Below are 17,284 nucleotides of genomic sequence, written 5' to 3'. Positions count from 1 at the left end.
CAGGGAAGGTCTAGGAGGCTGAAGCCTTTATCCTGCAAATAAGAAATGGGGGACCTGAAAAGAAATGTGCCCAGGAGAGCCCCACAGGGTCCTGCTTGGTTCCACCATAGTTCCCTTTGACAGGCTGGTGAAACTAAAGGACATCTCAGAAAAAAATGTTTTTAAGAGCATAAAGTAAGATACATGGGGACACCAGGGAAACCAATTACATGGAAAAACATATCTATCCATGGACACCCTGGGAGTCTGTGGACCCTGGGATAAGGACCCCTAACTGGTTCCCAGTCTTTTTTTCTACTATAAACTGCTTCAGTGAACATCTAGGTACATATACCTATTTATTTCTGTAAAATAAATTTCTAGAAGTTGAATTGCTGGGACAAAGATCTCAGTTTTCCATGAAAAAGTACTGCCTCTACACAAAAAGTGTATTTATACAAGTAACACTGTCATTGGGAAGACTCTTTGTATTCTGTTACAAGTTAATCACTAAAGGGATGTTGCCTATAAACTTAAATTATCCATAAATGGCCCATCTCTGGGAACCCTGCCTCCCAGGTAACAAGTGTTAAACTAAAATACCTTTGTTTAGCTCACAGGAAACATCCTGACCAGGCCCACCTGTGAATGGCTTCAGGAAGGAAAAAATGAACACATCCCATCCAGAGTCTGGCTGGAACCAGGACTTTACCCCCTCCCCTTTTAATATGAAAGAAGCCTAAATGAATTCTAACTCGGGGAAGATGGTTCTTTGGGACACTAGTCCACCATCTTCTTGGTCTGCTGGCTTTCCAAATAAAGTTGCTATTCCTTGCCCCAGCAACTCATCTCTTGATTTATCGGCCTGTCATGTGGTGAGCAGTATGGGCTTGGATGCGGTAACAACACTAGTCCCCAAAAATGATAGTGAGGGTCAAATTAGACCAAAATAGAAGGACGCTTACCTTATACTTGGATCAACAGGTGATCAGGTAGAACATACATAGGTGATAAATAATTTTATCTACGAGGGAATTCAATCCTTGTGATGTGATAAGGAGGCTCTAGGTGGGCAGGTGGGTGATAGCTTCTTAAAAAAGGATGGCCAAGGCAAAACTATAGAGGGGGTGGCATTTGAGTTTGAGGACTAAAGAATGAGAAGTAGCCAGACATGTAAAGATATGGGAAGAGATTGTATTTTTCTCATGCTTACATTATCCAAGTTTTGGGATTGATTTCTAATCTAAGGTTGAAACCATGAAACTATTGTGAAGAGAGCCCATCAAATGTCTACATGACATGGAACAGATGTTAGAGACCACATGAATGATTTCCCCCTGCCGGTATGGAAGGGTCTAGGAGAACATGGAAAATAAAGGAGAGCCTAGGAGAGAACTTCTTCCGGATGCACAGGTATTTTAGGGTTCTTACCTCCTTTATGGAACTTTACAGACCTGAACCTTTACAAGCGGGGTCAGTGGGTAGATCTGTCTTGACTCCAGGTTGTAGTTCTCAGAAGGACCAATAGGTGGCGGTGAAGGACAAGAAACAGACAGCACTTCGTAGCGTCTATAATAGATGGCTGCAGTTCAGGTTGAACTAATTACTCCCTGAGTGTAGCTCAGGAGTGCATGAATGCCAGCTTCTGGTACATTAATATGTCTGAGGACATGGGAGCTCCAAAGGAGGAAATTAATAAGGGTTTATGTAGCACTTGTTATGCGCCAAGGAACCTCAAGCTTATTTGCTTGCAAACCTTTTCCTCCCTCCTCCCTCCTCTCTCCTCCTTTCTACTGCTAATCAGGCTTGGTTCTAAGTTCTCTCCAGGCCTGAGCTTCTTTCATCCTGATCGCACAGCCATGAAGTTTAGACGGTGCGTTTCAAAGTTTACCGTGCACACCAGTCCCCTGGAGAGCTTATTAAAATGCAGCTTCTGATGCAGTTGGTCTGGGTGGGGCCTAAGAGTCTGCCTTTCAACAGGCTCCCAGATGAGGCTGGTGCTGTAGGGCCTTGGACCTTGCTTTCAACACCGAGGGTTCATTAAGTTTGAGTAAAATAGGCACAGAGGTCTTAAGGAACTTGGCCAAGTCCTCCATCTCATATATGGCCGAGCTGACATTTTTTAACTCACTCAGGTCAACTACACATCAGGGGAGGTGGAGAGGCCACTAATTGATGCTGAGGGGTTAGCTAATTGTTAAGTGTTACTTTGTGTTGGGTCAAGGGTTGTTTTTTACTAAGGGTGCAGAGTTAGCATTCAGATGGGAGAAAAAATATCCATCTTTATTTCACTAACCTCTAACTGAAGTTTAGTATTTCCTCCCACCACGAATGTAGCAGCAAACCTCCGTAGTATTAGCCATGTCCGTGATCTAGGATGGAGTTCAGGACCTGTAGAGGAATTCAAGACGTGCCACCTCCAACTGTGCTGCTTTGCCATATTGATAATGTTGAGCTTGAAAAACAGCAGGTGCAAAAAGGGCTCTCTGGCCTCTCCTTTTCTTCCTGAAAGCAGGGGATAAACTCCCAGGTGAAAGAGGCCCTCCCTGTACCAGGAGGAAAGAAACAGTCCTATCACCAAAGATGAGGAGGCAGAGAAAAATCTGTACAAACAGACCTTGTTAAAATATTTCACCTTCCTTTATGTTTTTATTTTTAAAATTTATTTATTTTTATTTTTGGCTGCGTTGGGTCTTCGTTGCTGTGTGTGGGCTTCCTCTAGTTGCATCGAGCGGGGGCTACTCTTATTTGCGGTGCGTGGGCTTCTCATTGCGGTAACTTCTCCTGTTGCGGAGCGTGGGCTCTAGGTGCGCGGGCTTCAGTAGTTGTGGTACATGGGCTTAGTTGCTCCTCAGCATGTGGGATCTTCCCGGGGCCAGGGATCAAACCCGTGTCCCCTGCATTGGCAGGCGGATTCTTAGCCACTGGGCCACCAGGGAAGTCCTCATCTTCCTTTAGTCTCCCCATAATTTTAGTTATTTTTCCATAACTGCTACTCTTTCTTCAACCTAGTATGTAAGCACTAAGGCCTTGTCACTTCTTTGGGTCTTCATGTCCTTATAAGGAAATGTCACATAAAATTTTTATTAGGGCTTCCCTGGTGGCGCAGTGGTTGAGAATCTGCCTGCCAATGCAGGGGACACAGTTTCGAGCCCTGGTCTGGGAAGATCCCACATGCCGCGGAGCAACTGGGCCCGTGAGCCACAATTACTGAGCCTGCGCGTCTGGAGCCTGTGCTCCGCAACAAGAGAGGCCGCGATAGTGAGAGGCCCGCGCACCGCGATGAAGAGTGGCCCCCGCTTGCCACAACTAGAGAAAGCCCTCGCACAGAAACGAAGACCCAAGACAGCCATAAGTAAATAAATAAATAAAAATAAAATTACTAATACTCTAAAAAACAAAAACTTTTATTAAATCAATTTCTATGCTTTTCTCCTGTCTTTTGTTGCAGAGCCCAGTTGAGAACCTAGAAGGGTAGAAGGAAAAGGCTTTTTTCCTACATCTATCCCCTACATCTATCACAGAGAAAATTCCAGATATTTTCATATTACATTACACTTGCTGCAGGTATCTTGAAATATTGTTTATGTTCCTCAATGTCTCTAAATTATGGTAATTATTAGAACCACTGCTATATCTTATTAATTCATGGATAACAAAGAAGTTCATTTATTACTGAACTACCTATTCATTTAAAAACTTTTAATATTAATATTTAAAATATTAAATAATCAATAATTTAATTAATTATTAATTAAATTATAATTTATCATATTATAATTTATAATATGTTAAATTATAAATTAATTTAATATATTATAAATTATAATATATTAAATTTATAAATTATATATTAATTTATAAATTTATTAAATTAATTATAATTTTAAAATATTTTAAAATAATATTTAAAAAAATATTTTAAAAAATTTTAAAATTATTTTAAATAATTTTAAAAATTATTTTTTAAAAAATAATTTAATTAAATTAATTTAATATATTATAAATTATAATATATTAAATTTATAAATTATAAATTATAAATTAATTAATAATTTAATCAAATTAATTAAAATATTAATTAATATTAAATATTAATATTTAATATTTAAACTGTGTTTCAGTATGATAGGCTTCTGTTGCAATCCTATACATTTTATTTTATGCATTGAAAACTATTGTTCTGAGCAGGCGCCCATGGTCTCTGTTTTAGTGCTGTGCTTTCCATGTCCTGTCTTATTTAACTTTCAAAACAGCTTATTGAGGTTTGTGCTGTTATTTGCACCCTTTTTTTGTGGAGGAGGATACTGAGGCTCAGACAGGTAACTTGGTCAAGGTCACCTACCTGGAGAGTTGGAGCCTGGATTTGAATGAGGCTGTTCCTACAAAGGGAAGTGTTGGTGTTAACGGCTGAACCTGTTTAGAAGGATTCTCCAAAGACAGACCCCAGGCACAGAGCAGGCACCAAGAGGAAGTCTGAGCAGTCCCTGCCTCTTCCTGACCTTCGCTGGCAGCTGCATCTGACTGGTGGATCCCATGTCACGTGCCTGTGCCCTGGCTGCAAGGGAGGCTGGGAAAGCGAGTCTAATAGTGGGAGGCTGGCTCTGCACCATAAAGTTGGGGATTCCTCAAAGCTGGAAGGAAGTTCAGAAGACAAAAACCAAACCAAACCAAACCAAAAACTAGTTCACTACAAACCCTAGCTATAAACCTGGCAGCCCAGGGGATGCAAACTTCTGGCAGCGCACAGGCTATGAGCTGTGGTTGGCAGATAATAGTAATTACAGCAATGCTAACTGAACACTTACTATGGGCCAAGCAATATTCTAAGCACTTTACATGCAGTAACTTATTCTATCTTCACAACCCTATGAGAGAGGTATTATCATTAGCATACCCATTTTACAGAGGTGGAAACTGAGGCTCAGAAAGGGGAAGCTGTTCCCTCTTAACCACCTATAGTGTCATCCATTGAATGTACCTATCCTTTGAGTGGCTTGTGTACTCTCCAAGCCCTGCCACCCTCTATTGCCTGATACTGTTCCTAATTCATACATGCAGGCGGCCAGTCTGGGCTCTTTAGTTTTACATTTGAGTTTCCCACCCCTGCCCAGTTCTCTGAGATTTTTGGGATAGAGATGAGGGGGGGAATGTCTTGCAGGTTCATCTGAGTGGTTCTTGACCAGAATCTCTGGCACTGAGTCCAGGTATCTATAATTTTTCAAAGCCCCAGAAGATTCTAGTGTGAGCAGGGCTGAGAACCTCTGGATTGCTTAAGAATCTTAGGCCGGCTTGTGTGATGAATCCCGATTACACACTGTCCCCTCACTGGATAGGCTGTGTCTCTTTGCAAATGTGTACGGAGCAGCGGTCAAGGTAGGCACCGGGATGCAGCGGTGGAGGTGAAGAGAGGCACAGCCACTCACAGTGGGGTTGCTGGGGGGTGGGGATAGGGAGTGAGAAGGCAGGTGGGAAGAGCATCCCAGACAGAGGGGACTCTGCACGCACGAAAGTCTGGGGTCAAGAGAACTTGGAGGGTTTGGGCATGAACTCTTATGCCATCAGCTGCCACTTGCCTGTGCCTGGCCCCCTCTCCCTCTGCCTACATGCCCGTGTTCCTGGTTGCAGACCCCTACATGCCTGGAGCTTCCAAGAGAGGATGGAGAAGTGAAAGAAGAGGAGGCTGGGGAGCGGAGCTGGGGCCAGGCTGCGGAGGACTTGAGACCACCCTACACCGCTTAGATGTTAGCCTGAGGGCCCTGGGGAGCTGGGTGTTTTATTTGGGACTTTAAAAAAGCATCTGGGCTTCCACAAGCTGGTAGAGGTGGTTTGGAGCAGCAGCTAAGGTAATCAGGTGTCCTGGTTTACTCAGGACTTTGAATTCTAAAGCCAGGAAAGTCCTGGGCAAACTGGGATGGTTGGTTGCCCTACTAGAAGCTAAGTGTCCCCTCACCTTTGTCTCCGCAGGATTCTGGTCCCACCAGTGTGGGTTTAGACCAGTGTTCCTCAAACTTCACCATTTATACAAATCACCTGGATTCTTGTTGAAATGCAGACTCTGATTCCACAGGTCTGGGATGGGGCCTGAGAGTCTGCATTTCTAACAGGCATCCAGGGGGCACAGGTCCATGTTTGAGTAGCAAGGGTTGAGAGCACACTCAGGCTCACTGTAAACCAGCTACTTTGGATCACAACTAGGAGAGAGAGGCTACGATCACCCAAAAAGCGCATCTATCTCCCAAGGCAAATGCAAACCAGTCCTCTCTCTAATGGGTTGCTCAGGCCCTACCCAGACAGCAGAAAAATTAGCTGCTGAATATATTTTTGTTTAAAATCCAGTGCACACCTCTCACAGGCAGCACCCACCACAGGCACTGTCTACTTGGTTTGCTTTCCAATTATTGGGTCCCTCCTGCTTGAGTGCAGTGGGGCTGCATTTTGCATCTTTCTCTCCCCCTCTCTTTTACTTTTATCTCTCGTACTTTTCACTCCACAGCAGCCCGGGTCAGTGTGCAAATGAAAGACAGTCCCCTGGAAAACGACAACCCTTGTTGGGCAGTCTGTTGGAAAGAGATTGAAATCAGTATTTTTTTTTCTCTGTCCTCCTGTGCAAGTAGACGTAGGTTTGTTGCGATTGCTGGAAGGAACAACATTGACCTTTGAGCTTCTAGGAATGCTTTTTTGAAGAGTCTCTGTTATAGCACTGCCATCACCCCTGCTCCGTCTCGCTGCTGCTTACATAGAATGGCTCCAGGGCTGGGCAGTTCAGCACGGTGAAGCTGGGTGGTATGGGAATTTGGCAAGTTTCTTGTCCTAGCTGTAAATGGGGATAGTGACTGTGCCTGCTGAGCTCGGCATTCCCTGTTGGCTCCCAGACCTATTCTCTGCCCTGAGAAGCTGACTGTTAGGGACTACATCCCTTGGGCATCCTGTCTTCTGGCTTTGGGTTGGGTTTACAATGGGAGGTACCTGTAGAAGACAGGTGTTGTTATTTATTACCTGTTCCCTCCTTACTATAGGTTGCAGCTGTGCATTTCTGTGACCACAGCTCCTGCCAAGCAGATGCCGCTATAGCTCCAGCCCTGGGTTGTTTGCCAATTACTAATTATTGCTTCTCAGCTCCAAATTCACCCTTCAATACCTGCTCTGCCACGATGGAGAGTTCCTTTCCAGTATCTCCCATTTGCAGTGAGTGCCATGTTAAGCTTTCTCAGTAGAGGGCGCTAGAGGGACACTGCTGGCTCTGCTTCTGTTTTTATCCGTCATTCACTTTTAGTCCGTGAGGTGGAACACGTCTCCAGGACCTGGCCAATCAGAGCACCGCCTCCTCTTGGCCTCACTGATTGACTCAGGGATGTGCAGGTGGTCTAGGCTCCCAATCAGAGTGAATCTCAGGGCTTATGGCAGGAGCTCTCCCAAAGATGTCTTGCTCTTTCCTGTTAGACTTGAACTTGAGAAGATGCGAGGCTGGGCTGCTGCAGCCATGTTGTCACCAGGGAGGGAGAGTCTTGAGCTGCCAGGTGGAACAGGAGCGCTCACCCCAGGGGTCATGAGAGTGAAGCCGACAAGGTGGGGATTGTAAGATGGGGGGAAAGACTCCTCATGACACTGAGCCGTGACCTTGACTTTTCAGTGATGCGAGCCTATAAATGTCCTCTCTCCACATTCCTTCCTCCACCACCACGTTCCCTCCCACCCCCCTTAAGCCAGTTTGAGTTGGATTTTCTGCTATTTAGAAACAAAGCAATCCTGCCTGATAGAATATCTGTTTCGATTTTTACAAAATGGCTTTAGGAAAAGGACTATTTCTAAATATCTGCTCTTTGCCGGGAACTTTACTGCGTTATCTCATTTAATCCTCTCACCATCCCCTCACAGCCCTTGTAGGGTGGAAGGAAGGTGTGTTATCATTATCCCCATTTTCCAGATGAGGAAACAATGCTCAGGGAAGGTAAGTAACTAGTCAAGGCCACCCAGCTAGTCAGTGATGGAAGCAGATGACGGACCGTGCAGAGTGGAAGCCAGTTGTCCATCTTCTCAAGTGGCCAGAGCCATGCATCACAGCAGAGGGGGTCCACACTGGTCAAGGAGGAGGGCAGGGGTGAAATCCAGATCCCTGAGTAATCGTACAAAAATGCAGCTCCGCCACATTCATTCTCTGCTAACGAAAAGATCTCCAAATTGTGGTTCTGCCAAGTGTTTTGGAACGAAGTGTGAACGTGCATTTGTAATTAGCAGCCGCTGTGCAGGCAAATGAGAAAAGTGCGAATGTCCCTTGAAATGTTATAAAAAGTCAGGCAAAAGCATACCTCCATTACCTTGTGTATGCTATTAATTTATCAGACCCTTTTCATTGTTGCTGGCTGAGTTTGGGGAGAATAATTAACAATAATAGCAATAGCTACTGTTTGCTGAGCACTGACTATTCTGTTCTTGGTGCTTTGTATTCTTTATTTCATTTAATCCTCATGTCATCCCAGTATGGTGGGTGTTACTGCTCTTTTTTTTTTTTTTTTTTTTTACAGAGGATGAACTAGACGTTCATTTACTTGCCCAGGGACACACAACAAGGCAGTGGCTTGTCAGGGAGTTGAACTTGAGATTCTCTGGCTCCAGAGCCCAAGTTCCTTCTGTTTGTCCTGGGACTTGCAGCACTTCCTGCTCCTTCAGGGTGTCCCACTCACATAAATTAAGAAAACCATATGGATTGACTCCTCTGAAGACCAGTGTTACTGGCTGGCTAGAGTGCTAAGTTCAGCTTGAAGATGCTCTTATTGTTAAAGGTGTCTTGATAGATGCTAAACTTCACAGGACCCTTCCTGGACTTCTAATTCAGATTCAGGTATGTATCAGTCAGTTAAAATGACAGAAACCCAATTTATTGGATCACATGAATGAAAAGTCCAGGGGAAGGGATGGCTTCAGGCACTGCTGGTTCCAGGGATTCATTGTTGACATTAGAACCTAGTTTCTCTCTCTCCATCCTTTGGTTCTGTTTCCTCTGTATTGGCTCCGTTCTTTGGCTCCCATATGTACACCATTCAGATTTATATCCATTGAGGAAGAGAGAGGTTCTTTGCTGATAGGGCCTATATAAATCCCAACATCCATTTGGAGGATGGAGTCCAGGATGTGACAGCCCTAAGATGCCCTCAAGGACCCAGGTACTCACGTTCCTGTTCTATCATCCTTGGTACTTGGCTTATATCTTCAGAGTCACTTCACTGTCCAAGACAGCTGTTAGAGACCCAGCAATCACATCTATGTTCCAGGAACAGGGAGGACAGAAGAAGGACCATTTTTCCCCTCTTCAGGAGCCTTTTGAAAGCCCCTACAAGACTTCACTTACATCTTACTGGCCAGAACATTTTCATTTGGCCCCATCTAGCTGCAAGGGAGGCTGGAAAACAGAGCCTTTATCTCAGTGGCAGTGCACCTGGATAGAATTGGGGCTTGTTAGTAAGGAGGAAGGGGAGAATGGGTGGTAGATGAGCCACTAGGGTTTCTGTCCCAGAGGCCACTGCCAGATGCTGGGGGGATGGATGCTGGGGAGGCAAACTACAGGTGCCCACTAAACTTGGCAGTTAGTGTTCTGCTGGGGTCTAATAGCTCCTCTTCAGTGAAATAGATATTTCTGAAAGAGTTCTGGATTAGAGCTCAAAAGTTCTGATTGCTGATTCCAGCTCTGCTATTAACTGGCCATGCGGCCACATACACCTCATTTTGCCTCTTGTGTCTTAGTTTCTCCAACTGTAAAATGGGGACTATAGTCATATCAGTCGGATATGCCTCTGACTACAAGTCGGATATGCCTCTGCCTCTGAGAATGCCTGACTGACTAGCAGTAGGGTGACCAACTCATCCTGGTTTTCCTGGGACTTTTCTGAGTTTAGCACTGAATGCTAAATGCTAAATGCAGCATCCTGGGAACACCCTGAGTTCTAGGCAAACTGGGATGATTGGTCATTCTAAGTAGCAGTAACTTAAATCAGAAGGGCATTTATCATTTGGAGGTAGGTGTCCCTGGGTGAGTTCAGCAGCTTTACGATGTCTTTATGGACCCAAGCAGGCCCTTTGTATCTTTCAGATCCACCCTCCTTGGCAGGTTGGGTTTCCTTCCTCCAACTTGCCATCCCCTGGTCATGAGTATGGCTGCCCAGCTTTAGCACCTGTTGTCTTAGGCTGGCCTCCCTAGAAGCAGGGGGCTGATATGGGGAATGAGGCGCATGTGCTTTACTGAGATGTGCTCTCAGGAGAAAGCTGCAATGGAGAAGGGAAGCAGGATTGCGCAGGGGAAAAGGTAAGCAAAGATGTGGGGTTTTTTTGTTTTTTTTTTTAAAATAAATTTATATATTTATTTATTTATTTTTGGTTCTTCGTTTCTGTGCGAGGGCTTTCTCCAGTTGTGGCAAGCGGGGGGTCACTCTTCATCGCGGTGCGCGGGCCTCTCACTGTTGCGGCCTCTCGTTGCGGAGCACAGGCTCCAGACGCGCAGGCTCAGTAGTTGTGGCACACGGGCTTAGTTGCTCCGTGGCATGTGGGATCTTCCTGGACCAGGGCTCGAACCCGTGTCCCCTGCATTGGCAGGCAGATTCTCAACCACTGCGCCACCAGGGAAGCCCCAAAGATGTGATTTTGCCTGGAGTTTAGTTTCTGCCTGATTCCACAGGGAGCTCTGAAGCATGAACAGCATCACAGAACAAGTTCCACCTTGAGGCAAGGGGCTGAGCACTTGCACCCTTGTGTCAGCCAGCCAGTGGCTGTGAGCTGGCTTGGTGGGGTAGGGCTGTAACCTCGAAGGCATCTCTGGATGCTGTGATTTCCTGGAGAGGGGGCTGCCCTGAGTTATGACAACACAGCATCTGGGGGCTGGACAACTACAGCTTCTTCTACCCATGTCCTCACTCAACAGCATCCAGGGCAGAAAGGAGGAAAGAGGAGAAAAGGGCTTTCTCATATCAGAGGGAAAATCTCCCCAGCAACCTCAGACAGACTTCCTCTGGGGTCTCGTTTGCCAAAACTGGGTCACGTGCCCACCTCTGATGACTCATTGCAAAGGGTGATGGGATTACCATGGTTGGTGTAAACCCTGGGACTGGGCAAACAGGGGACCTGCTGGTGGGGAAGATGGGCAATGGCTTTCACATGGGCAACTAACAATGTCTGCCACTAACACTGCTCCAACTCTGGGGCTGTGGTGAGGTCCAAGCACCGATCGCAACTCTGTAGACACGAGCGGTTGTTACTTATTTTCCCTCTACCTCTTTCCCTGGTCCCTGCAGGCAAACAGGTTAGGCCTCCTTAACAGAGATGAGGCTACCCTCATAACTCTCCCAGATCCTTTGCTGAAGTTCTGGGCAAACTTGGGCTCTTGCCTTGGGCACATGGAGGAGGCTGGAGGGCCCACCCCAAGTCTCTGCCAGAAACCATAAATCTTAGTGTTTGGGGATGTGCTTTCAGCTGGGCCTTCCAATTTATTCTCCTTCAAAAGCAAAGCATAGCCCAGCAGCCCGGGATGGGTAAGACTGAATAGCTGAGGGCAACAGAATAAAGGTATTGCTTCACTTTTGCCAGTTCCCTTCCCTTCCCCAGAACTGCCCCTAGAAACCTTGGTTGACTCTCACTGCTGAGTAATTTTTATGCCTGTTTCAAAAGCCTCTGAGCTTCTAAAATGAGGTGTTTTCCATCTAATCTTCTTTATGGAGAAACAGCTTTTATCTATTTAGCAGCTATTCTGTTAAATGGGGTCACATACCCATTGTCCTTGGGCTTGTCCTTATTAAATGGACTTGTCATTTAGAGAATGATTCTAAGGACCTCTGTTTTGTGTCCCATGTATATATAATAATAAACATGGTGGAATGCCAATAGCTACCAAGTAATCCAGACCTGGGACGTAGTCCTATTAGGTTCTTTTTGCCCCCTATTTTTAAAGGCAAGGCTAGTTGGTGGCTTTAAATTTATTACAACAAATTTATTTATTTGGACATTTCCAGGTCATTTGGGTAAATGGCAGGTTCTTTTCAGAAAAGAAAATGAAAAAAATATTTCGGGCTCTGTTTTATGTTTTCAAACAAACTCCCACAGTATCTTTTTATATATTTAATTAAAAATACATGGATGTGGGGCTTCCCTGGTGGCGCAGTGGTTGAGAGTCTGCCTGCTAATGCAGGGGACACGGGTTTGAGCCCTGGTCTGGGAAGATCCCACATGCCACGGAGCAACTGGGCCCGTGAGCCACAACTGCTGAGCCTGCGCGTCTGGAGCCTGTGTCCCGCAACGGGAGGGGCCGCGATAGTGAGAGGCCCGCGCACCGCGATGAAGAGTGGCCCCCGCACCACGATGAAGAGTGGCCCCCGCTTGCCGCAACTAGAGAAAGCCCTCGCACGAAACAAAGACCCAACACAGCTTAAATAAATAAATAAATAAATAAAGTAGCTGTTAATTTAAAAAAAAAAAAAAAAGAATGCATTGGGGACAAAAAAAAAAAAAATACATGGATGTTGATGGAGGACTAAATTCACACAGTGGAGGGACTTCCCTGGCGGTCCAGTGGTTAAGACTCCACGCTCCCAATGTGGGGCGCATAGGTTTGATCCCTGGTTGGGGGAACTAAGGTCCTGCATGCCATGCAGAGCGGCCAAAAAAATAAAATAAAATAAATAAATTCACATGGTGGAGGTGGTTTCCAAGCAGACATCATCGGGTGACCTGGGGGTGGTGGGGGGTTATTTGCTTAATTGTGGTGCCCTTATACAGGAATAGATTGTAATGAGAGTCATGCCACCATATGTATGAACAAATATGGTTGATATGTGTATGTATTTTGTAGGACTCTGTATAGAAGTTAAGGGATCCACAGATTCATTTATTCAGCAAATATTTATTGAGCACCTACTATGTGCCAGGTGCTGTTGTAGACTGGGGATACTGCTGTGCAGGTCCCTGCCTTCATGGAGCTGACCATCTAGTGGAGAAAGAAAGCCCATGAGCAATAAATATATAAGGTATTGGGTGATAATAAGGCTCTCAGAGAAGGATGAAGCAGGTTAAGGGGCTGGGTGTTTTAAATATAGATTTTATTATTATTCAGGTACGGCGAGGCCAACAGATCAGGAGACAATTGCCATTGAAAAGATAGTTTGTTATACTCATAGTTCCCAAGAGAAGGGGGCATGCCACATCATGGGGGGACACATGAGGAAGCACAGGGCTGGTCAGTGGCAGAGGGAGGGGGTAACTGTGGGCAAGAGCTTTACTGAGGTTTTTGAGGGAAGGAGTGGTTGAGGCAACGTAAGCAGGCTTAGGATTGGCTAGTTTGAAAAATTTCAGCGAGCCCTGGGCCATAGGGCCGTCCTTGGTTGTCTGATCTGGCCCTGGGGTGATTAGGGCATGTGGATAGTGGCCTGGTGTGTGAGAGCCCAAAAAGGGAGGTGGAAGGAGGTGGCTAAGGGTATGGAATCCGGATTAGTTGGTTTGTATTTGAAAAGCACGCTTGCGGGTGAGTGGTTTACCATCTCTAGGAATTGGCTATCCCTGGAAGGAGCAGTCCTTGCAGGGTCTGCAAGGTCCCGGATGTCAAAGCATCAGAATACAGAAAAGAAAAGCCATGGTTAATACACTGGGGGCATGCTAGGAGTGTGGTCTTTTATACAGGCTGTGGGGAGGAGGTCAGATAAGGGCTCTCTGTTTAAGTGACATTTGAGCAGAGACCCTAATGAAGAGAGGGAGAACATGGATATACCTTAGGGAAGAGTCTTCCAGGCAGAGGAAACAGCAAGTGCAAAGGCCCTGAGGAGGGACTGTATTTGGTCTGTTCATTGAATAAAGAGTTTGGTGTAGCTGAAAGGAGAGATGAGGAGGAGACAAGGAGACCAGGTCAGGGAGCTGGGGCCGCGAGAGACACTGGCTTTGACTGAGTGGGATGGAATGTCACCAGGTTGGGGGAGACACTCTATGCAGAGGATGAGTATGATCGGAGTTGCGTTTCAACAGGGTCTGTCTGGTGCTGTGCAGAGAACAGATGGGAGGGGAAGCAGGAGAGCAGGGAAACCAAGGAGGGGGCTTCAGCAACAATCCACGTGGGAGAGGATGGGGGCTGGACCACTGGAGGAGGTTAAGTGGCCAGATTCCTGATAAAAGTTAACAGGACTGGATGGAGAGATAGGAGAACCAGTGTTAGGAGGAATACTATTTTTTTTTTTTTTCTGGAGGAAAATGTATGTGAGGCCGTTTTAGCAAATGTAAATCTGAGTGAAAATCATGCTTCCTTTAGCTGATGTCTTTTTTTCTTTCTTTTTTTTTTTTTGGCTGTGCTGTGCAGCTTGCAGGATCTTAGTTCCCCAGCCAGGGATCCAGCTCAGGTCCTGGCAGTGAAAGTGCCGAGTCCTAACCACTGGAACACCAGGGAATTCCCAGCTGATGTCGTTCTCCATGCTCCTACAGCTCCCTGCGCCTGCACCCTCATCATCCCACGTGTGCAGAAATCTTTTATTCACTTTTTCTCCATTAAATAATAAGCACCTCTGGGGCAGGGACTGAGTCCAGTTCTGTTGTTTTATTGTTTTGTCCCCAACTGCTCTGAGAGGGCCTGGCTCACAGTAAGGTCTCTGGAAATGTTTGTTCAAAGAGTGTCAACTTTGCAGATCTGAGTGTTCTCCCTAGGAGGAAGGACTCTCGCAGTGGAGCCATGTGCCCACAGGCTCCCTCGACAGCTGGTGGAATGTCCAGGGCTTCCCCACCTCTGGGCTTTGCACTGGCTGTCCCCTCTGCTTGGATGACTGCCCCTTCCCCTCCTCCCGGTCCGCATTTCAATGTCACCTACTCAGAAAGTCCTTCCTTGACTCCCTTCAGGGACTGCCCTCCACCTCTCCTCTGGCCCCAGTCGCTGTCTGCCAGGTCACCCTGTGCTCACCAACATCAGAAATTATTTTCTTCAATTTGCATTTCACTGTCTCTCTCTCTCCCCATCACTGTGCGGGCCCCATGAGGGCAGGGGCCTGGTTCTCAAATGTTCACTGGGGCAGGAGGTGGGGTTGGTGGCCATTCTGATCCCCTCCAGTGGGAAGGGTGCCCATGCCCAGCAGCTGCGGTGCCAGGTGCTAAAGGCTCCCACCCGTGCTTCCTGGGGGACTGGCTTGGCTGGCTGGAACTGTCCTGCAGGATATGGCAGGGGTGTCCAGTCAGGACCGGAACTAAAGAGAGGTATGTGGGTCAGAGTTATGCAATGGCAAAGGCAGATCCTGTCTTTATTTTGTTCGTCATGGGTTTTTAGCATTAGTCTTGATTTTTTAAAAATATTGCACTGAAATATGATTTATCTTGATTACTAAGTTTTTTTTTTTCGACTCCCCCTTAAATTCTGTGCCCGAGGTGAGAGGTCCCAGCCCTCCTCAGAGGTGGGCTGAGAATCTGTACTGTGAAATCAGTCTTTCCCAATCCCCACTGTGAGTCTTAGGGAAGCACTGAGCTCAACTGTAGATGGGGGATGTCCATGTGACCTAAAAAATAAGACACATTTGGGAAAGGTCTGCTTTGCTGTTTCCCCTAGAGCAGTGATTTTCACTCACCGTGATTTTCACTGCATGGAGTTAGTTGCCTGTACCAGGGTCAAAAGGGAGGCCCCATTAGGGCCGGGGGAAGAATTGTGCCCCCAACTTCCATCAGAACAGCCCTTATTCAGTCCAATTTATAGCTGGGCTTCTTCATTAGATTTCATATTGCTAAAAAAAAGTGGAAAAGCCACGATGGTCAAGTCGATGATGGTCCTAGAAGTGGCTAGTTAGGTGTCCTGAGGCCTCCGGATTCTTAATTAGGGCAAAGGATCCTTAAGCACCACTCTGGGTGTGAAGGTCAGTATCTCGAGCCCCTTTGTCCCTCAAGGGAGGTCTTGAGAGGTGCCTGTGTCTGGGCCTCCGCCTCAGCCACCAGCACAGATGAGAATCTGTGCAAGAAGATGCCAGAAACCGGGACCCTCAGTGACCCCAGCTCCTCCTCTGCCCTCGGTGTGGTGGGCGCGCGACTCCCCTCCCAGCGTGGCCCGTTCTGGGTTCCCCCAACTCAAATGGTATTTGCTTTCCCCTCCCTGGAGTTTTAAAGGCTCTTTGTGTGTCACGTTTCTGTCTGTTTTGCGTTTTCAATTGTCTTCCGTTCTCTCTTAGCCACTTCGGAGGGGGGAAAAGCTCATTCCATAAATCTAAGGTATTATTACGGTGACGGCAGTGCCTGATCTCTATGACACCCACCGGGTTCGGGAAGGTAGAGCTAATTAGTCGGAACACTTACTTTTCAGGCGTGAGTCACTGGAAGCAGGTGTCAGGGGGAGGCTTTCACGAGGCCCTCGTGACTTGCATGATATTTCCAGTCGGCATCACTGCGTGTACACTGTGCAGAGGTAGCCCTGCCCCTGCCTCCCCACTGGGTAGGGGGAGAGAGAGAGAGAGAGGGAGGGAGGGAGGGAGAGGGAGAGGTGCTCGGACGTCCCGCTATCCAATGTTAAAAGCAAAAGCCTTTCTACTTTCTGGCCCTTTTTCTTGCTTCCCCTCAGTCTTTCATTCATTCCACAAATGTCTGTTGAGTACCTGCTGGCTGCTGGGCCCTGTGCTAGCTGTTGGGAGTCAGCCGTGAGCTCTAGCGCTGAATCCCTGCCACGATAGCACTGACCTCCTTGGGCGGGAGACAGACCATAAGTGAGGAGCAGAGAAATAAACAAGGCAACTCCAGAGGCTGATAAGTGGATGGAGAAGATAAGTTGGGTGAGAGAGACAGCGTGGGTAGCGTGCGTGCTGGAGGGGATTCTATAGGCAAGTGGTCAGGAACGTGATGGGAGGAGCCAGCTCTGCAGAGTTCGGCAGGAAGGGCGTTCTCGGCGGAGGGATCTGAATGTGTGAAGGCCCGGGGCGGGAAATGCGCTGGGTGCTTCTAAAGAGCAGTTTAGCGGCCAGCGTAGTTGGATGGAGTGAGCGAAAGAGAGACACGTGGGAGATGGGGCTGGAGAGGGCGGCAGGCCCAGGCAGTGCCGGGCATTTGCGCTTTATTCTCAGCGTGATGGATGCCGCTGTGGGTTTAGGCAGGACAGTGATGGGACCAGATTTGTTTTAGAGCTTTTGTTTTGCTTTCCGCAGCTGGCCGAGGGGAGGGGCCGGGGCCAAGGCAGCAGGCGTTTGGGTGGAGAGGCCAGCGATGCTGCGGTATCTGTGAGGCAGAAGGCAGGCCTGTGACCGCCACCTGGGCGCCAAGCCGCCTCTCCAGACTGGCACCGAGGGGCTCTGAACTCTGCAAGCAGAGTAAATCTGGTGGGCTGCCC

Source organism: Eubalaena glacialis, chromosome 13, assembly GCF_028564815.1.
Source record: "Eubalaena glacialis isolate mEubGla1 chromosome 13, mEubGla1.1.hap2.+ XY, whole genome shotgun sequence".
NCBI lineage: Eukaryota > Metazoa > Chordata > Mammalia > Artiodactyla > Balaenidae > Eubalaena > Eubalaena glacialis.
Note: the sequence above shows the minus strand (reverse complement) of the source record.